At 45.5% G+C, this 18,365-nt stretch overlaps 2 protein-coding genes across 3 annotated transcripts in view; one reads left to right on the top strand and one right to left on the bottom strand.

Moving 5' to 3' along the window:
• SEL1L3 (SEL1L family member 3) overlaps positions 1 to 13,131 on the bottom strand; it is a 797,084-nt gene extending 783,953 nt beyond the window's left edge. The window contains exon 1 of the mRNA XM_069631849.1: positions 13,000 to 13,131. The gene's annotated coding sequence lies outside the window, so the exon portion shown is untranslated. The remainder of the gene's footprint in view (positions 1 to 12,999) is intronic.
• The window catches only part of SMIM20 (small integral membrane protein 20), a 114,108-nt gene that overhangs the window by 22,697 nt on the left and 73,046 nt on the right, over positions 1 to 18,365 (top strand). The gene's annotated exons all lie outside the window — the stretch shown is intronic.

Raw genomic sequence — 18,365 nt, 5'->3', positions numbered from 1 at the left:
AGGCACCCAATCGTGCTCACAGGTATTCAGGCCATTCACTTCCACCCCAACACCCATGACAGTGAATGTGGATTGGGGAAAGCACCAAGCCTTTCAGCAAACCACACTGCACTCATGTCAGTTTCAGGCAGGGCTATCTCATTCATTGTGTCTGATACGCAGAAACCAGACACCCATAACATAGAATGCATATTGGTCACACACTCTATTCACAAGGGTCCCACTCCTAGGGTGTACCCACAACATACAGTCATTGGGAAGGCTCCAGCCAGTCTGTCTGGACCTCCCCACAATTCCATATATGGTTCTTACACCCAACAGCCAGTCAGGGGAAGGGACAGGGTCTGGCCTTCCCAGGACTTTGGGAAAACAAGGCAACATGCAATAGAAACCAAGAGGCCCTAGGGGCCATCTTGCCTTCTATCAGGAACCCACTGATTCCTATGGCAGGGCCTGGGTATCCAAAAATGGGGTATACTCCGAGCTCCTGTCCTGTCAGCATGAAGCTGCCACCAGCGCATACCCTGCGCTGTAGGCAACACACATACACTAGGTGTACAGGGTTGTAACCCTCCCCCCCCACCCATGGGTGCCATAAGGGTATCCCAAGGGTCTCTGTTCACCACAACCAAAAAGAGGAAGAGCTGCACTGGCAGGGGTCCCAACTGGACCCCTTTGTAGAAAACAAAACAGAACACACATGATAAGGGAGTACAGGACAAGGACATGGAGGCCCTGTCCCTCCAATGCATTTCCAGCATGACACCTATCCTTTATTACCTCGTCCAGCAAGTCTATTTTTTTCCTATCTGCTTAAATGACTTAAATGTTTTGGAGTATATTAGAGACACATATGTAGTTGTTTCCATGAAAGTCTACTATGGTATAAGGAGTTTCATTGTGTTAAGCATACATGCAGTGGAATCAGCCCTACAAATAAGGGGTGTATTGGCTAATTTTACTCTCTACGATTAGGCAGATGCTCCTAAAATATAAAAACGAGGAGTAAAACTACTCCCAACGAATGGGAAATGGACACATAGGACCTTGAACCCCTGCTTGCACCCACACGGCTCCATGGATAGGTTTGGACCAGTAGTGCACATGGTACCACAAGAAGAAACCACTATTATTAGGACCTAATTGGAATAAGTAAACCTGTATATTTTAATGTGTATGAATTTTAAGGTGCAAAGGAATTTATTATTACAAACATTTTTTACTCAATTATAATCTCCATTGGGAATAGGACTGTCATATTTACTCCCTAAAAATCATTTTACTCCCAACTTTAAAAAATGGGGCGTGAGTAAAATACTCCCACTTCAAAATCTTATCTGGAGCACTAAGTGGATGGTGTCTAAAAAGGTTTTTCCTTGGCCTTAACATTAGTTGAGAAAGTGTTTTTTCTTTGCTTCAGAATTTGTGGTCATGTCATTTTGTGTACCTTTTTTGTTTTCTTCTCTACACTTTCCAAAGTTAACCTGAATCCCATTTGGCATTTAGCTCTATGGTCTGCCCCCACCCCTTTTCTGTTGTGTTCCTCTCTTTAAAACCTTCGGCTGTTTTTGGAGGGCTTCTTCTTCTTCCTTGAATATTTTAGCTGCTGTGCCATGATTTATTGATGACATTTAAAATTCTCTGCATGCGCCATCCCCTGACCTAACAATTCCTTCTACAAAGTTCCACCCTCCAATTCTGAGAGAAGCAGGCTATAATTGGACTTCACATTCTGTGTCATTAAATAAAATGTATTTATTTATGGAGCATTTATTAGGCGCCTATATAACCGAAGTGGGGAGGGACCAAGGGGAGTAAATAACAGTGGCATACACAGAAAATATAAAATTGTGGTCCTACTAGGCCTTGTGACATCCGAATGTGCAAGTGCAATGAAGAGGAGTGCAAGAGTAGGGGAAGGGGGGAGGGAGTTAGGTTGGGACAAGTATTGGTGGAAGCCCGGGAGTAAAGTGCAGGGGGGGGGCGGGGAGGAGTCCAATGGCTAGGGTGCAGAAATCCCACGGGTGGGAGGCACAGCTGCTAGGCAGGGGGCCTGCAGTGCATATGGGAGGGGATGGGGGTGGTTGCTGGTGTTGACTGGGTAGATGGCCTGATAGCCTGTGAGATTCATGAAGTACCAGGCTGTCAGTCTCAGCAGCAGAGGGGTGATTAGCAGGGAAGGGAAAGGGGTAGAGAAAAGCAGAGTTTTGAGAGGTTTCCGGAACTTGGTTCGGCTCAAGTCTGAGAAGAGAAGGACCGGGAGGCTGTGCTGAAGAGAGAGGAGACCTGACCCCTACTCTCTGCTTGGAGAAGCCTTTGCAAGCAGAGAGTTGAAATTAGAGGGCTCTAGTAGGGAAGTATTTAGGGAGGGAAAGTTGGAGATGGCGTGGTTCCAGGCCCCAGAAAGCCTTGTGGATGATGCAGGGTCTTGAATTTGCTCCTTTCAGCCCCTGGGAGCCAGTGGAGAGATTTTAGGGCTGGAGCGATGCAGTCCCTGGCCTTGAGGCCAAGGACAAGTCTAGCAGCCCTATTCTGGATTAGCTGAAGGGGCGAAGGGGGGAGATTGAGGAAGAGGCTGTTGCAGTAGTCCAGCCTAGAAAGGACTAGAGCCCTGGAGATGTTGAGCTTTTGGCGAAAGGTGAGGAAAGGGAGAGTGCCTCTAAGGTGGTGAACTGGAAGTGGGCCTTCTTGGCAAGGTCAAAGATGTGAGGGGTGAAGGAGAGAATGGAGTTGAAGAGGACCCCAAGGTTTATGGCCTCACAGGATGGTGAGGGTAGAGGGCCCAAGGAGTGCGGCCAGAGGGTAGGAGAGAAACAGGGCGCAGGTGTCCCAATGAGAAGGATCTCTGTCTTACTGGCACACAGAGCTCGTTAGCCACACACCATGGCTAGATGGCGGTCAGGGAGGTGGAGGATGAGGAGGAAAGTTTGAAAGAAAGCGGTGTGCCATCAGCATAACACTGGAAATGAGGACATGAGGGGCGAGATAGATATTGAAGAGCCACTGCGATAGGATAGAGCCCTGCGGGAGACTGAAGGTAGAAAATGAGGTGGTGGAGGAGAAAGGGCCCAGTTGCACCTGGGAAGTGCAGTTGGTGATGAAAGAGGTCAGACAGTCCAGTGCCCGGTCCATGATGCCGAGGGTATCGCAGAGTCGTTTTGAGGCTAGAATGGTTGACCGTGTCAAAAGCCGAGGAGAGGTCAAGGAGAATGAGAACAGCAGGAGAGTTGGTCAAGATTTGCGAGCATGTCTTCATGGGTGCTCAGGAGAGCAGTTTATGTGCCTCTGAATGTCTGGAATCCAGATTGATGGTCATGGAGGCAACCAACAAGTTCAGTATGAAGGATCAATTGGGGGTGGGGGGCACTTCTTCAAGCATTTAACCAGGAAGGGGGTGATGGAGATAGGGCAATAGTTAGCTGGGCAGGAGAGGTCAGCGGACCGCTTATTCAGGAGAGTGTGCGAAAGGGAGTGTTGGAGGGGGGTAGAGGGAAGGTGCCAGTGGCAAAGGAGTGGTTACAGAAGTCAGCCAGAGCCGGGGCGAGTGCTGATGTTGACCTTGGTGGTTCTAGAGGAGAAAGGGTGCACCGGTTTGGATGAGACCTTCAGAGAGCGGGCCAGAGGGAGGAGAGTGTGGGGGTGGAGGGAGGGGAGCATGAGCAGGAGTGGAGTTGGGGATGGTGGAGAGTGAGGACATGGTGTCCTGAGTTTTAGAGGTGAAATGGGAGACCAAATTGGTGCAGAGGGAAGGAAGGAGAAAGATGGAGACTGCAGTTGGATTGGCGAGTTCCTAGCAGATTTTGAAAAGTACACCTTTGTTAGTGGCTCCAGAAATGAAGGCTTGGATGTGGGTCCTCTTCTTGGAGCAGAATTGTGCATCAAAACCAAAGGTGGTCCACTAATTCTTTAAGCGGAAGCCGCCAACAACGTTAACTATTTACATGTAGCTCGTCTACAGCAAAAAAATAACCTGCCTGTAATCTCACTAGTGTACAAGCTGAGGAGTGTTTGCAGGTAACAGCCTTGTCCTTGGTTCAGAGAATCTCTGGCACTTCCCATCTAGGAAGCTTGCTGGCAGAACCTAGCAGGGCATGCTGTGTGCTGGCTGGGTACCGTTTCTGGAGCTGCTGGACAGGTCATCTTAGGTCAGCATCTCCCTCTGTTTCCTGGGAGATGTTTAGGGGAGGGATCTTGCTCCCCTCTTGGAAATCCTGGCCTTCCTTCATTAGCAGAAGCTGTAAGGCAGACTGTACCTTCAGCCAGGGTCCAAATGAGTCCTTATCTTTTTGAAGTCGGATGATCTGCTAAGTGAAGGGCTTGGCCCTTTTTTAAAGCCAAATGGGCTTCATTTATGGTAGCAGGCTAAGCCTACCTTAATGAACCAAACCTGGGTCCCCACCAACAATCTTCTGTTATGCGTAAGGTCATAACCAGAGTGCTTTGCAACAGGGAAGGTAGGGAGGGAAGGTAGGGGGTGACAATGTACTACTAAGTTTCACCCATCATTCTGTCTGTTGTGGATCAAAATGTGTGTCTCTGATTAATTGTGCTCTTTGACTACTGATCAAAGAGCAGGTCTCCTTTGAAGTTTGTGGCGAAACCAGACTTTGTCACCATCAATTCACATACTTCTTCCCCCTGAAAGAGTGTCTCCCTGCAGGGGTTGCCTACTGTAAACAGACATGCCATTCACTGCCCTTCATACAGAGGGGTGGGAGCTAACTTCATGTTGACACATTGCATGTCAAAGAGGTGTTGGGGATTCCTGTCCCCTTTTGTCAGTTCTGCGATCAGCCCTGTATCAATGAACTCTCATCAGTATGCGCTGCCACCAGCAGAACCCAGACAATAGATAGGGCGGATCCATGGAGCCTTTTATATTTATATTAGGCTGGCCATGGAATGTGACGGGGAGGACTGTGCCTGTAGGCTGTGTCCCCCCACCCAGAGTACACATGACTGTGTTTGTTGTGCAGTGAGCAGAGGAAAATGTGTGCAGATTATCCCAACACATTTTCTGAGGTTGATCTCTCATTCATTTTGATTTGTATTTCTCCCACGGGATAGAATCAAAACCCCCTTCCCCCCAATCCTACTTGACAATTTGTGTCTACCTAATACAGAGTCCTCTCTTTTCTGCACAACGTCATTCGAGAAATTTCAGTGGTCATTTTAATGTGCATCATTTTCTATGGATGCAAAGTGACAAACTAATCTCCCTCTCGCACGACTAGAAAGGTGTGGGTTTTCTCAGAATGTCTGTTTTTAATAAGCTATAGTTTCTATAGGTCAAAAAAGGTATTCGCCCACTGTAAAACCTTAGTATGGTGTACACAAGTCCACATCTCAATTCTTAGAATACACCGGTGAAAAAACTAGGTTTAATTTACTTGGCTATTGCCCAGCAATGCACAAGGCGGACTGGAAATGCTGCAATTATTTTTTTTTAAATCAGTTACACAGTCACATCTGTTCTAGTCCTACTGTACTCGGTGGCATTACTGATAAATGATGGGGGGGTTGTTCTGTTCAATTTCGTACTAAAATCCAAATTCATTCAATAAATGTTAAAATGTATATTTGTGAGATTCCAAACTTGCATCTGTTTATTATTTATAGAGCGCGCCACACCCTGAGGTATCTGGGTGCATTACAAGATGGCTTAGAAAACGTCAATACATGAACAAGTCAGGGCAAGGGGTAAATGAATACGAATACTTAGTAATGAAGTGCATGGATCCGAGCCTCATAATGGGAGGTAAGACGATGCGTTCAGAGTATACATTTGTCAGTATATGATAATCATGAAAAAGTACAACAATAGAGCGGACAGCAGGAAAAGTCATAAGTGCAGGTTTATGAGGCGTGGAGTGATAGACTTACCATGCTCCCGCAGATGAGGCGGAGGCAAAAAAGGAGCAATTTTTTCTGTATTAGATCTAAAGCTAGGGAAGGTTTGGTTGGTCCATAAATTCAGCTGGAGGGCATGCCAAGCTATGGCCGCTTGTACCGGGAAGCTAGTGCCTCGGCTCTCTTCAGATTAAAGCGAAGTGTAATGATGCAGCAGGAGTTAGCTGATCTGGTGGGTCTGGACAAGGTTTTTAGGATGATTTTGTATTTAGGGGCGGCATTATTGAGGCATTTGTGGGAGATGAGACGAGTTTGAAGTAAATTCTGTCCCGGATTGATAGCCATTTGTGGCTCTGTCTTATTTCAGAAATGTGATCTTTCCTTGGAATATTCAAGGCTGATCTCAAGGCATTTTGTAACTTTTGTAGTTATCACTTTCTTGTTAGCTCCTGCATATAGTGTGTTGCAGTAATCGAGTTCTGACAAGATTTGTGCTTGAGCTAGTGTGATGCAGCTGTTTGTAGACAGGTCGAAGCAGTGGCGTTTAACTTGTTTCCTCAAGTTCAAGGCCGAGTCGATATAAAAGCCTAAGGTTTAAGTTTCTTTGGCAGTTTTGATCGTATTACCGTCTATGTTAAAGGACACATATTTAGGATTTAGTTTGTTGAGGTAGGTGGAGGCGCCTAGGATGAGAATTTCAGTCTTCTCGTCATTCAGGCAGAGGCTGTGGGTGGCCATCCAGGCCTGAATGACGAGGTAGATTTTGTTAAGTAGGGCGTTGTCGTGCCATAGTTGCCAGATAGTGGTATCAGTATCTGGGTGTCATCTGCATGGTTGGTGTAGATGACACCCAGGCGGTCCAAAATGTCAAAAAGAAGTTTGGTCAAAACATTATATAATGCAGGGGAGATGCAGGAGCCTTGTGGCACTCCGCAGGTGATGGGTATGGGGTCGGCAGAGTCAGGCGGAGAGAAGACTCTCATTGTTCTATTAGTTCGGAAGGACTTAATCCAATTTGCAGCCTCTTGTGAGAAGTTGGCCGATGATGTGAGATGCTCGCAGAGTATGTTATGGTCCACCAGGTCGAAGGCAGCAGAGAGGTCAAGCAGGAGAAGTAGTGCGCATTGTCTGTTATCTTTCATAAGGTCTATTTGGGTTTTCAAATTAATTAGGGCTGTTTCTGTACCGTGGAGGGGTCTCAAGCCAGACTGTCTTAGCCCTAGAAGGTTATTGGTCGCATGGTAAGTCTGGATTTGAATATAGGCTGCCTTGTCAATAATAAGTAAAAAAAGGAATTTGGTTATTGGTACGTAGTTGGTAGGGTCGAGGAGGCTTTTTTTAAAAGAAATTTGTAAAGGGAGTACCCAGGCGTCTTTGAGGTAAGTGGGAACCTGGCATGATTTGAAGGATGAGTTTATTATCCTAGTGACAAAAGGGGCGAGATCTCTAGCTTCGTCTTTTATAATTTGTGCCGGGCAGATGTCGCCTTTGCATCGAGATGGTTTCAGAGAGGCAATCATTTTTTCGACCTCAGGTGAGGTAACTTGGGCAAATTTGAGTTCTTGTAAAGTATCGAAGGCATATATTTTGTCAGGTTTCTGAGATTCATCAGTGATGTTAATGTTAAGTCGTTTGGTGGCAATTTTGTTTTGTAGAGTGTCAATTTTCTTGGCCAAGGCGTTTTGGATGCCAGTGCACCAATCTTTGTTTTTCGGGTGAGAGTCGTCGGGGGCTGTAGGAGATTTTAGCTCTCTTAAAATTCCAAATAGTTCCTTGATACTAGAACTGGCGTTCTGAATCCTGTCGTTATAGGTTTCATGTTTAGTTCTAATGATCTCTGCTTTGTATAGTGAGTATATTTCGGTTACTTTATCTTTTTGTTCTCTTTGGAGGGCAAGTTCTTCCAAATGGTTTCACATAAGTGTGGGGTAAACCAAGTGTTAAGGTGGGCTTTGGGTTTACTTTTGCAGAGTTTCAAGGGGGCAATAGAGTCTAAGGCCATGGTCATGGTGGTTTTCAATAGAATTATTAATTCTTCAGAGTCTTCAGAAGTGGTTGAGTTCAGTATTTGGATCAGGATATGAGTTTGTTTCTCGGCTGTGATATGCTTATTCCTGGTTGGTAGGGGTGGTGCTATAATCTTAGTTTTTATGGCTGGTCGGGTAGCATTAATGGTAAAGGTAATCGGTGAGTGGTCAGTCAATGTCCGAGGTTCAATGGCAGTTATTGCGGTGGCACAATTATGGTCAGCCAACCAATCTAAAGTTCGTCCTTTCACATGTGTAGGTTGGCTGATTCTTTGCATAAAGTTGAGTTCACTCAAGGATTCTTCCAGTTATTTAGCAGCCTGGTCATTGAGGTCGGACAGGCCTAGGTTGAAATCGCCCAAGACTAAAATCTGTGATGAGAGTTTGGTATTATCTGAGAGCAGCATGGTAATATCCTCCTCCAAGCCTCCAGTAGGTCCCAGAGGCCTGTATATGAGGTGGAGAGTCAGGGTACTAGTATGGGAAGTTAATTTAACTGTGAGGAGTTCACAGGACTTAAACGTAGGGGAGGTCGAAGGTCTGAGTGCCAGGTTAGCCCGAGCTATGAAGGCAACCCCTCCGCCTTTTGAGGTTTCCCTATCCGCTCGAGTGATGGTATAGGATTTAGGAATGGCTAGCCTTAGCGAGGGCCTGCAGCACTGTAAACACTTTCCAAACTTCTGTGGTGTGAAAAGGGCCAATGTTTGTTTATTTATTTATTCGGATTTGTAGAGCGCACGTCAGCCCTGGGGCATCGTGGCGCTTGTTACATACATATCTTAGTTGCATTTACAAGCATAATACAATATTCACAGGAGTAAAAAAATAAAGTATGACATTTGTACAAATTTACAGTGCAGATTATTTACAAAGGTTAGCGAGTGTTGCATATCGTGCAAGGAAAGAGGTCTTCAGTTTCCTACGAAAAATCGGGAGTGAGTTCTCGGCTCTAATGTCTGCAGGTAGAGCGTTCCAGGACTTGGCAGCAATGTAGGGGAAGCTTAGGCCACCGGCTTTGGCTTTTTTGATGCGTGGGATGTGGAGTAGGTTGGTGTATTGCATCCTTGTGGGATGTGTGGAAGAGGGTTTGGAGATGGTCTCTGATAGGTAGGGCGGGGCAGAAAGCGAGAGGCATTTGTGTGTGAGGGTGAGGATTTTGAGAGTGATCCGCTCTTTGACCGGGAGCCATTTGGCTGAGTGTCTGGCCTGGGAGATATGCTCTCTTCTTGGGATGCTAAGAGCGGCCCGGAGAGCATTGTTCTGTGTGACTTGTAGTCTGTTTAGGTTTTTTGCCGATGTGCCTGCTAGGAGGGCATTGCAGTAGTCCAGTTTGGCTCCAATGGTTGCTCTGGCTATTGAGAGGCACTTAGTTTTTGAGAGGTATGGCTTGATGGTGTTTGAGTTTGGTGGTATGCGCAGATGAGGAAGTGATTGTGCTGACTTGTCTGGTCATTGAAAGTGAGGAGTCTAGGTATACTCCCAGAGTCTTGACAGCTGTGGATACGGGGATGATAGAATTGTCAATGGAGAATTTGGCGAATAGTTTGTCCAGTTTGTCTAGGGTGCTCTGTTGACCTAGTATCATGATTTCGGTCCTGTCTCCATTAAAGCAGAGGCCCTTAACTGCCATCCATGCCTGGATGATGGAGTAGATTGTGTGGAGTGCCTTTGTGTCTTCGGGGAACGATCCTGAGAGAGGTAGAAGTACTTGTGTGTCGTTCGTGTATGTGATACCATGTGAGTAGAGTTTGTCGAAGAGAGGCTTAGTGAACAAGTTGTAAAGTGTGGGTGCAGTGCAGGATCCTTGAGGGACCCCGCAATGGATTGTAGTGGGTGTGGCGTTGGCAGTATCCGAGAAGACTTTCATGGCTCTTCCCTCGAGGAATGAGGTGACCCAGAGAGCTGATTCTTTAGAGAAATTGGCTGAGTGTGTGAGGTGTGAGATGAGGGTCTTGTGATCAACCAGATCAAAAGCGGCTGATAGATCTAGGAGGAGCAGTAGGGCTGGCTTGCCCTTATCCATGATTTGGGTGATCTGACTCTTCAGATCCACCAGGGCTGTTTCGGTGCTGTGTCCTTTCCGGAAGCCTGATTGCCTGGTCCCAAGGATGGAGTGGGTTTCTAGGAAGTGTTGGATTTGGCAGTGTGCGGCTTTGTCCAGTAGTTTCAAGAGGAATGGTACTGTAGTTATCGGTCTGTAATTGTTGGGTTGTAGGGGTTCGAGGGTAGTTTATTCTTTTTTTTTTTTTTTTTTTGAGGAGGGGTCGGACACAGGCCTCCTTGAGGCTCGCTGGGATAATGCCTGATTTAAAGGAGGCATTGATGAATGCTGTGAAGAGCGGCGCACAGCAGGCTCCGCAGTCTTTGTGCTTTGGGGGGCATATATCGCCTTTACATGGAGAGGGTTTGAGATTTTTTAGTAAGTTGATGACTTCTGGTTCAGTGACATCCCTGAAGGAGAAGTCTGGTGTGGTGGGCTTGGACGAGGTGGGTGCGGCGTTGGTGGGCTTGGTTCCTGTCTGTTGAGGTAATGCTTTGCAATGGTCTTTGATTTTCTTTTGAAGAAGGTACATTTTGTGCAGCATGGCAGCTTGGATGCTAGCAGACCAGGCTTCATCTTTGATTATTTCATCAGGTGTATTAGGGGGGGAAGATGAGCTCGTTAAAAATGGCAAAGATTTCTTTAGAGTGCGATTTGGCATTGGAGATACGTGTGTTGAAGGCGTTGGCTTTGGCAGCAGTGATGGCTGTTTTGTATTGGTGGGAGATTAAGTTGAATTTGTTTTTGGCATCGCTGCAGGGGTTGGTTTGCCAGTTTTTAGTGCTGCTCTTTTGTGGGAGCGCATTGAGTGCAGTTCTTCAGTGAACCAGGAGTTTGTGTGTAGTGATTTATTTTCTTTCCATTCGAGTGGTGCTATTTCATTATTGGCTTTAGTGATGACATCTTTGTAGATGTCTGCTAGAATATTGGGGTCATTAGCGAATGGGGGTGCTAGTTTGGGGGTGTTGAGGTAGGGGCGCAGGTTATTCTCTTTAAGCTTTTTAGAGCTTCTGACTTGTGCAGAGATAGCCGGGGTCAGGGTTTTGTGCTTTTTGGTGATAGGAACAGAGAATTCGATACAGTTGTGGTCGGCCCAGGGCACTGAGGTGTTGGAAGTAATAGTAGAGGGGCAATTATAGTCCGCAATCTAATCTAGAATGCGGCCTTTGGAGTGCGTTGGACTTTCTACTTTCTGGGTGAAGCCTAGGTCACTAAGTTCCTTGGTGAGGGAGACTGCAGGTTTGTCTTTAGTGTCATTAAATCCCAGATTGAGGTCTCCTAATGAAGTGTTTTAGTGGAGCTTTTGATATTATTGCTGAGAATGTGAATTATGTTTTCCTGAGAGTCTAGGGTGAGGCCTGGGGGGACGGTATAGTAAGTGAATATTGATGGTGCTGTTGGGTGACAGTGTGAGTTTGGCCGATAAAAGTCAGAGTTGCTGGTCGAGGAGTGACTGACAGGTCAGAGCTGGAGGTTTCCTTGTAGATGAAGGCTACTCTGCCTCCTATTCGTTCAGGTCTGTCTTGTCCGAGTATGGTGAAGCCTGGTGGTAGTGCAAGTGGAACTGCGGGGCCTGATGCTTCATGTAACCATGTTTCTGTGATGGCTAATAGGTCCATGTTATTGTTGGTTATGAGGTCATGAATATCTGATGTGTGAGCTAGGAGGGAGCGGACATTGAGGAGGGCACATTTGATGTGGGGTGTGTGCAGTTTGTTTGAGGAGGTGTGGGTGGTGGCTGTGTCTGATCTGTTGTGTGGTGACAATGTGGGGTATGGTATGGTTTGGTTAGTGAGTGGTTGTTTGTAGGTATGTGGATGTTCAGTGCGGGGGGTGTGTTTGGAAATGGAGCGGGAGCTCAATCTATAGTTTGTGTTCTATGGGAGGGAGTTGTGTGCTGAATTCTGCAGTCAGTGTGCGAGCTTTAAGTCTATCCAGTCTATGCATTATAGTGAAGCAGGGTGCGGTGGGTGCGTCTGTGAGAGGTGCGTGTGTTTGTGAGGTATCCGGGACAGCGGGTAGTGTGGGATTGGGGAAGGGGCTTTGTGGTGTGGGTGTGAGGGGGCGGAGTGTGGTGTAAAGTTGGATAGCAGCAAGTGTTGCAAGGAGAGTGAGCAACGTAGTAGTGGCAGCGGCGAGCTTGCAGGGGGGCCATGGGCATGATTGTATGCTGGGAGGGCTGGGGTGGTGGTGGTGGGCACAGTCAAGTTGGGTTGGGTGGCTCTGGCTAGTGGTAGGCAGGAACAGATAAGTTCAGAGTGGGCTGTAGTGCATCCCAAGGTACTCAAAAATGTAAATGTGGCCTGCGCAGTAAGAGGCACAGTCAAGAGGCAAATGTGGCCAGTGAGCGACTATAAGGTATAATCAGGATGGCAAATATGGCCTATGAGGGTTCACCTAAAATCAAAATTCACTAGGGTGAAATAGGCTAAGATGCATGTGCAACCAGGTAGGCTCAATTATAGCAGCAGAGGTTCACCTAGTTTTCAAAATCAATTTAGGCTAAAAATGCAACTTGCAAGTAGATGGGCACAATTATTGCATCAGGGATCACCTAGATTCAAAAACGCAATTTGGGCTAAAAATACAGTGTGCAAACAGGTAGGAACAATTGTAGCAGAAGGGGTTCACCAGGTCATTTAAGAGTGCATTCACAGCTCCTTGGGCAATGCCCATGGATCAGCCGGGAATCAGGAAGAACCAGGAGGAGCAAGGGTTCCGGCCTTGGCCTCTGGTCACTCTCTGTGCTAGATGACGGCGTGCGCCTGACTACGGGTGGTAGGTCGAGAAGAGGGCAGCCTGTGCCAATCCGACCTCAGGATAGAGGTTGGTGGGGGTATTGGGCAGGGGCACACACCTATGTGAAAGAGGTGGCCATCTTGGCAAGTGGACAGCCTCGTGTCCTTTGATGGCGGCGCTGCAATCCAATGGGACAGGATGCGAGAAATAGCCGCAAATGCTTTTAAAAGCGTTGTTTTCGGGCAGATACCATTTATGCTGTAATTAGCATACAATTCGTTGCGGTCGTCCACGCTGCGGCCAGCTGGTGATTCTGCTGCATCAAATCGCCTGCAGGCTTACCTTGCTGGCTGCCAGGGATGGTGAGATTGGTGATGCATTGCTCCGGCAGTGATTGAGGGGAGCTCCTGCTCCTTCGGGAACTTTTGCAGCATGGAGTGAGGCTCGGGACAGGCACAAGCCTTTGGCCCTGCCTTCGTCCTGGATGACGGCGTGTAACCAAAAATGTGCTGGATGACGGCATGTAACCAAAATGTTGTTGGCGCGCGCTCCCCGCTCCTCGCGCCGGGTCTGTCCGCTCCCCTCAACCCGCCACCATGCCCGAGACTTTCAGCAGTGCTCACACCCCCTTAGCCAGCACTTGCTGCACCAGCCGGCACCCCTGTAATGTTCTTAAAATATGTCAATGTATGACTTATTGCAAAGATATTAATATATCCTGCTTAGACTCGTTCTGTGGGGCATGCACACATGACTCCAGAACTCTCTTTGCTTTCGCTAATGATTAAATCGTTGCTAGGTTATAGAGAAAAGAGGTGTTTGACGTTATAGTGAAATTTAAATGGAGGTCCCATTTCAGTTTAACTATTAACTTTCACATGTTTCTGAGGGTTCAAGACATCCATTGGACAGGTGATACTTTATAGCAGAGCTAGATGTCAAAGGTGAAAACTGAGTGGAACTCGTTGTTTGATCCATAGTGCTGAGCAATGCTGCCCCCCTCATAAACTGAAAGGGGTAACGTGAGATTAATTTTCTCAGAATGCATTGATGTAATTTGTTTGGTATTTTTCTTGATAAGCATGTGTCCATGTGGATGATGGGTGAAAGGCCGGACTTTACCAGATAACTTCAAGATGTTATGTTTGTATACCAGATAACTTCAATAATTATTATGTTTGTATTCAAACAAGTCTGAACTCAATTTGCCCTGTATGGAATTTGCATTGGCAAGAAAGTTTTTTTTGTTTTGTATATGACTATCTTTAACTTAAGTGAACTTAAGTGAATGCAGTAAGTACATTATTTCTAATGTTTTAAAGTGTAATCTGGTCTTCCTGACGCGTTGAAATGCATTCAGGTTTTTATTTACGAATGCATCACAATGTCTATAATGTAATAAAATTATGCAGTGTATATTGGTTTATGAATAGAAACATCATTGAAAGATACACGTTGACACATGACGTCAAAAAAATCATGCATTTCAATTAATGCAGGATTGTCTTTCTCTCAAAATACATTGTAACTTGTTTTGTGTGACCCTATACCCCTTGTGCGTTTTTGCTCGTGTTTATTAGATGTGTGCTCCATTTGAAATGTATTCTTTGCATGTTCTGCACCATTGTGATAACAGATTTGAGAAAAGAATATTATGCACGGAAACCGTGATGCACCATTCAAGCCCTCCATTTTAGCAAAGCTACATTCACATTAAATAATTGGCCCTGGAAATTTGCTTCTTTGAGCTTTTTGCTTTTCTATGTGGTCCTAGAATCTTCTGTTGCATGTTTGACTGATCTTTAAGGTCTTGCTTGTGTTCCTTGTATGGTGAGCATCCATTGCCTTCCAGACAACTATAGATAATCTTTTATTTTCTTTGCATTCCCTTCCTTCAAACCCCCCTTACCCACTCACTTCAAGGCATAACATAAGCAGAGCCGCATAGCAATTTACTATGCAATTCTGTAGGTTTGCCAATCAAATGAACATGTGTGTAGCAAATTTAAGTTGCTCTCTTCAATGAATGCACAGCTCGCCCTGCATTTTTCTTGCCCTCGGTGCACCAGTAATCATCTGCTCCACTCAAGTGCCAAAGGCATGTATGTGTAGGAGTGCTAGGCAAGAATTTCTTTTTTTAATGTTTTTTTTTTTATTGCAAACCAGAAGTAATCTGGATGATACTTGTATGAAGCTTTCTATATCCTGTCTGGCAAAGACCGGTATTTGTCAACTTTATATCTTTTTAAAAAGACAGTCATGCAATTCCAGTTGTTACATGATGCATAAATATAGTATTGATACTGTAAAACACTGCATCCTCTCCATGATTTACAGTAAAGTTTAAGTTAGCGTATCTGAATTTCATATTGTCAACTATATTTCATTTTGTTGGGTAAGATGCATCATGTTGACTAGTGAACATTGGAAAATGTACATGATCAAACACTTTTGATGGCAAACCTAGTTCTGTAACCTGCAGGTTGCATACATCTTGCAACTGGTGCTAAACCCATGACCAAACCATTGACATTCTACATTATCACCCTGTTGCTTTATACAAGGTACCCTGCAAGTGAGATGACCCCAAACTACAATATTTTACCCAGTTCTCTGCCTACCAGGCAATCCACTCTGCTCAGTCTTTCTTTCCTCTTACATAATGAATACACAAAGGAAACGTAATGCTTACGCAAAGTAGTGATTAATAGTTCCATCCAGTCTGTAAATCTACAGATCTACTGCAATACCAAACACTGTAGTTAGCCTCTAGTGCTCGCTTTTGCTTTTTGATTGTATTATACATTACCGCCTGCATGAGAAAAGATGGCCGAACTGTTTTCAGAGTCCTTTTATCATATCTATTTCTTTGTGTCCATTCATGCAGCTAACCTTTAACATTTTCCAGACACTCAACTATGGCTCGTAAAGTATTTCCGCACAGTCGAGTAGATTTTATGAAGGGCGAGTAGTACTTACAAGAGATGTTTGAAACTTTTATTTAACATTTTCTTTGTTTGCAGTAAATGTCAAATAAAAGTTTGACTGTGCATGGCTGGCCTCTGCGTGTCATACATGAAGCATGTTTGTAGTGACCTGCACCATTTTACAGAAATCTCATTTTAAATTTGTTGTCCTCCGTTGCTATGGGTCAAGTGAATTTCTCTTAGGTTGAATATATAAACTAAGTTACCCGATTTGCAGGCCTAGCTGACGTTTAAAGAATTTGCAAGGCCTAATTCCTCTCATTAATGTCTTCTTTCAGGGGTACGCAAAACTGCTGTATTGTTGCTAATTTCATATCTTGTTTTTTTTAATGAAACTTTTAAAATTAATTTTGTTACATAACACTAATAAACAAACATTGACTCCAGACGAGTCCAACAGCCTCAACATTCTAACTAAATATGGTAGCTAGGTTCAACAGCACTGATAATGACGGTATTACAAATTCCTATTGCATCGGCAGATGTTTGAAACATCTGGCATAGTTTCCCATGTCTTATTGAGCATTCTCCCATTTTCCCCAGATCTTGTCTGCTTTCCCAGGGCAACCCCTGGCCGCATACACTCGTCGCTCCATCGCTATGCATGCATCTACATAATTTATCCATTTAGCATGTTCCAGGGCAACGTTGTATCCCCACAGTTTGGCAATATTGCGTTTAATCGATGCTGTGGAGGTTGCAAGCAGGAGTCTGTCCATGCGCAACATTGCACCTTCCTCCTCTACGCCCAGTAGCAACAATTTCGGATCTCTGGTCACTGTGCAGCCCACTACTCTGGATAGTGTCGTACAGCATTTTTGCTAGTATGCTTGATGTGAGCGTAGTCCCATAGTATGTGAAAGAAGGTACCCTCTTCTTGGCAACAGCATAGACACTTTGGGTCTGATTTTACCACAGCGATATAATGCAACCCTTGGGTAGTAGATTCTATGTAGAATTTTGAGCTTTATAAGGTGAAGCCTAGCCGATATGGCAGTCTCTCTTGGGTACATTAGAATTGTTATCCATTCCTCAGGCAGGATCTCCCCCACGTCCCTCTCTCACTTGGATTTCAGACTTGTCAACTCTGGTGTGGTAAAGGAGGTGAGAACATTATACATCACAGAGGTGGTTTTAGTATCCACGCTGTCTAGGACTAGGTTTCTTTCTATGGGCGTGCAGTCCGCCATGTCATTCAGATCAGGGAGATGTCGCCGTAGGGCATGGCTTAGCTGTGTGTGTCGGTACCGGTCAGATGCATGGAGGTTACATTTATCCATCAGACCACCCCCCCTCCCATAAAAACATCACCCACTTTTGTTATACCCGCATTTATCCAGTGCTGCCATTTTGGGAGTTTGTCAAGCTCAGAAATATATTTGTTTGCCCACAGTGGCTGCACCGGGGTGATTTTCCCTTCCCAGTTTATGTATTTGTGTGCCTCTGCCCAGAATATTGCCCTGTGGGACGACATTGTTTTGGGGGCGCTGGTGTTAGTCTTTCGGTATAGGGACTCAAATGCAGTTATTGTTTCTCCTCCTCCTGTGACTTTGTGTTTAATGTGAGGTAGGGATGGGTCACCATGTAGTATATCATTGATTACTGCCATTTGGCTTGACCAGTAGTATTGTCTGCATTCGTGGCAACCCTATGCCCCCCTTCAAGACAGACCGTTGCAGGGTATTAAGTGCTAGCCGCGGGTGCCCGTCGTTCCATAGGAGCTTCCGGAGAGTTCTGTCAATTCTGTGAAATTCCCCTGTGGGGATGTTTAATGGGGCGTTTTGCAGTATGTATAAAAATCTTGGCAATGCCAACATCTTGAATAATGCTGCTCTTCCTAATCGGGTTAACAGTAGGGCGTTCCAGTGTTTGACATCTCCATAAATCGTTCTACGACTGGATGGAGGATTTTCACTACATAATCATTCAGATTTGTTGTGATCCGAACCCCCAAGTAGCGGAATTGATCGCCCTGCACGCAAAAGAGGCAGTTTTGTAATCCAGCACTCTCTATTTCTTTTACCAGGAACAGTATAGATTTTGACCAGTTTACCCTCAGGCCACTGAAGGATTCGTATTTTTCTAACCAACGCATTACTGTTGGTCAAGAGGCGATGGGGTCTGACAGATACAGTAGCAGGTCGTCTGCATACAGCAAGACTTTGTCCTCCCAGTCAGCTGACCAACAAAATCCCTTCCACGTCTGTGTTTCCTTTAATAGTATGGCCAGTGGCTCTATGGCGAGCGCGAAGAGCATTGCAGATAGGGAACATCCCTGTCATGTCCCTTTGCCCAGTCTGAAGGGTTCACCTTGGTCCTAGCCTCAGGAAGTTTATACAATAGTTGTACCCATCCCAAAAATTCTTCCCCAAATCCCAAAATTGTTCCCCAAATCCCATCCGATGCATTTTTGCCCATAATGCCTCCCTGTAGACCGAGTCAAAGGCCTTCTCTAAATCTATAGTTAGTAGTGCTAGGGGGCCTTGTAGAATAGAGGATTTTTCTAGCACTGCGTGTAGTCTGTGTATATTCATACGCGTGGATCTCTGGGGCATGAAGCCGCACTGGTCTGGGTGTATCAATGACGTAATAACCTTCTGTAGTCGATTTGCCAGTGCTCTCGCTAGGATTTTTGTTTCGCTGTTAATTAATGAGATTGGCCTATATGAACTACATTTTTCTGGGGGTTTGTCTGGTTTGGGAATCACAACTATTGTGGCA

Source organism: Ambystoma mexicanum, chromosome 6q (assembly GCF_040938575.1).
Source record: "Ambystoma mexicanum isolate Mex_15411 chromosome 6q, UKY_AmexF1_1, whole genome shotgun sequence".
In the NCBI taxonomy this organism is placed as follows: Eukaryota; Metazoa; Chordata; class Amphibia; order Caudata; family Ambystomatidae; genus Ambystoma; species Ambystoma mexicanum.
The sequence above is the reverse complement of the archived record's forward strand: the minus strand, read 5'-3'. Positions and strand labels throughout refer to the sequence as shown.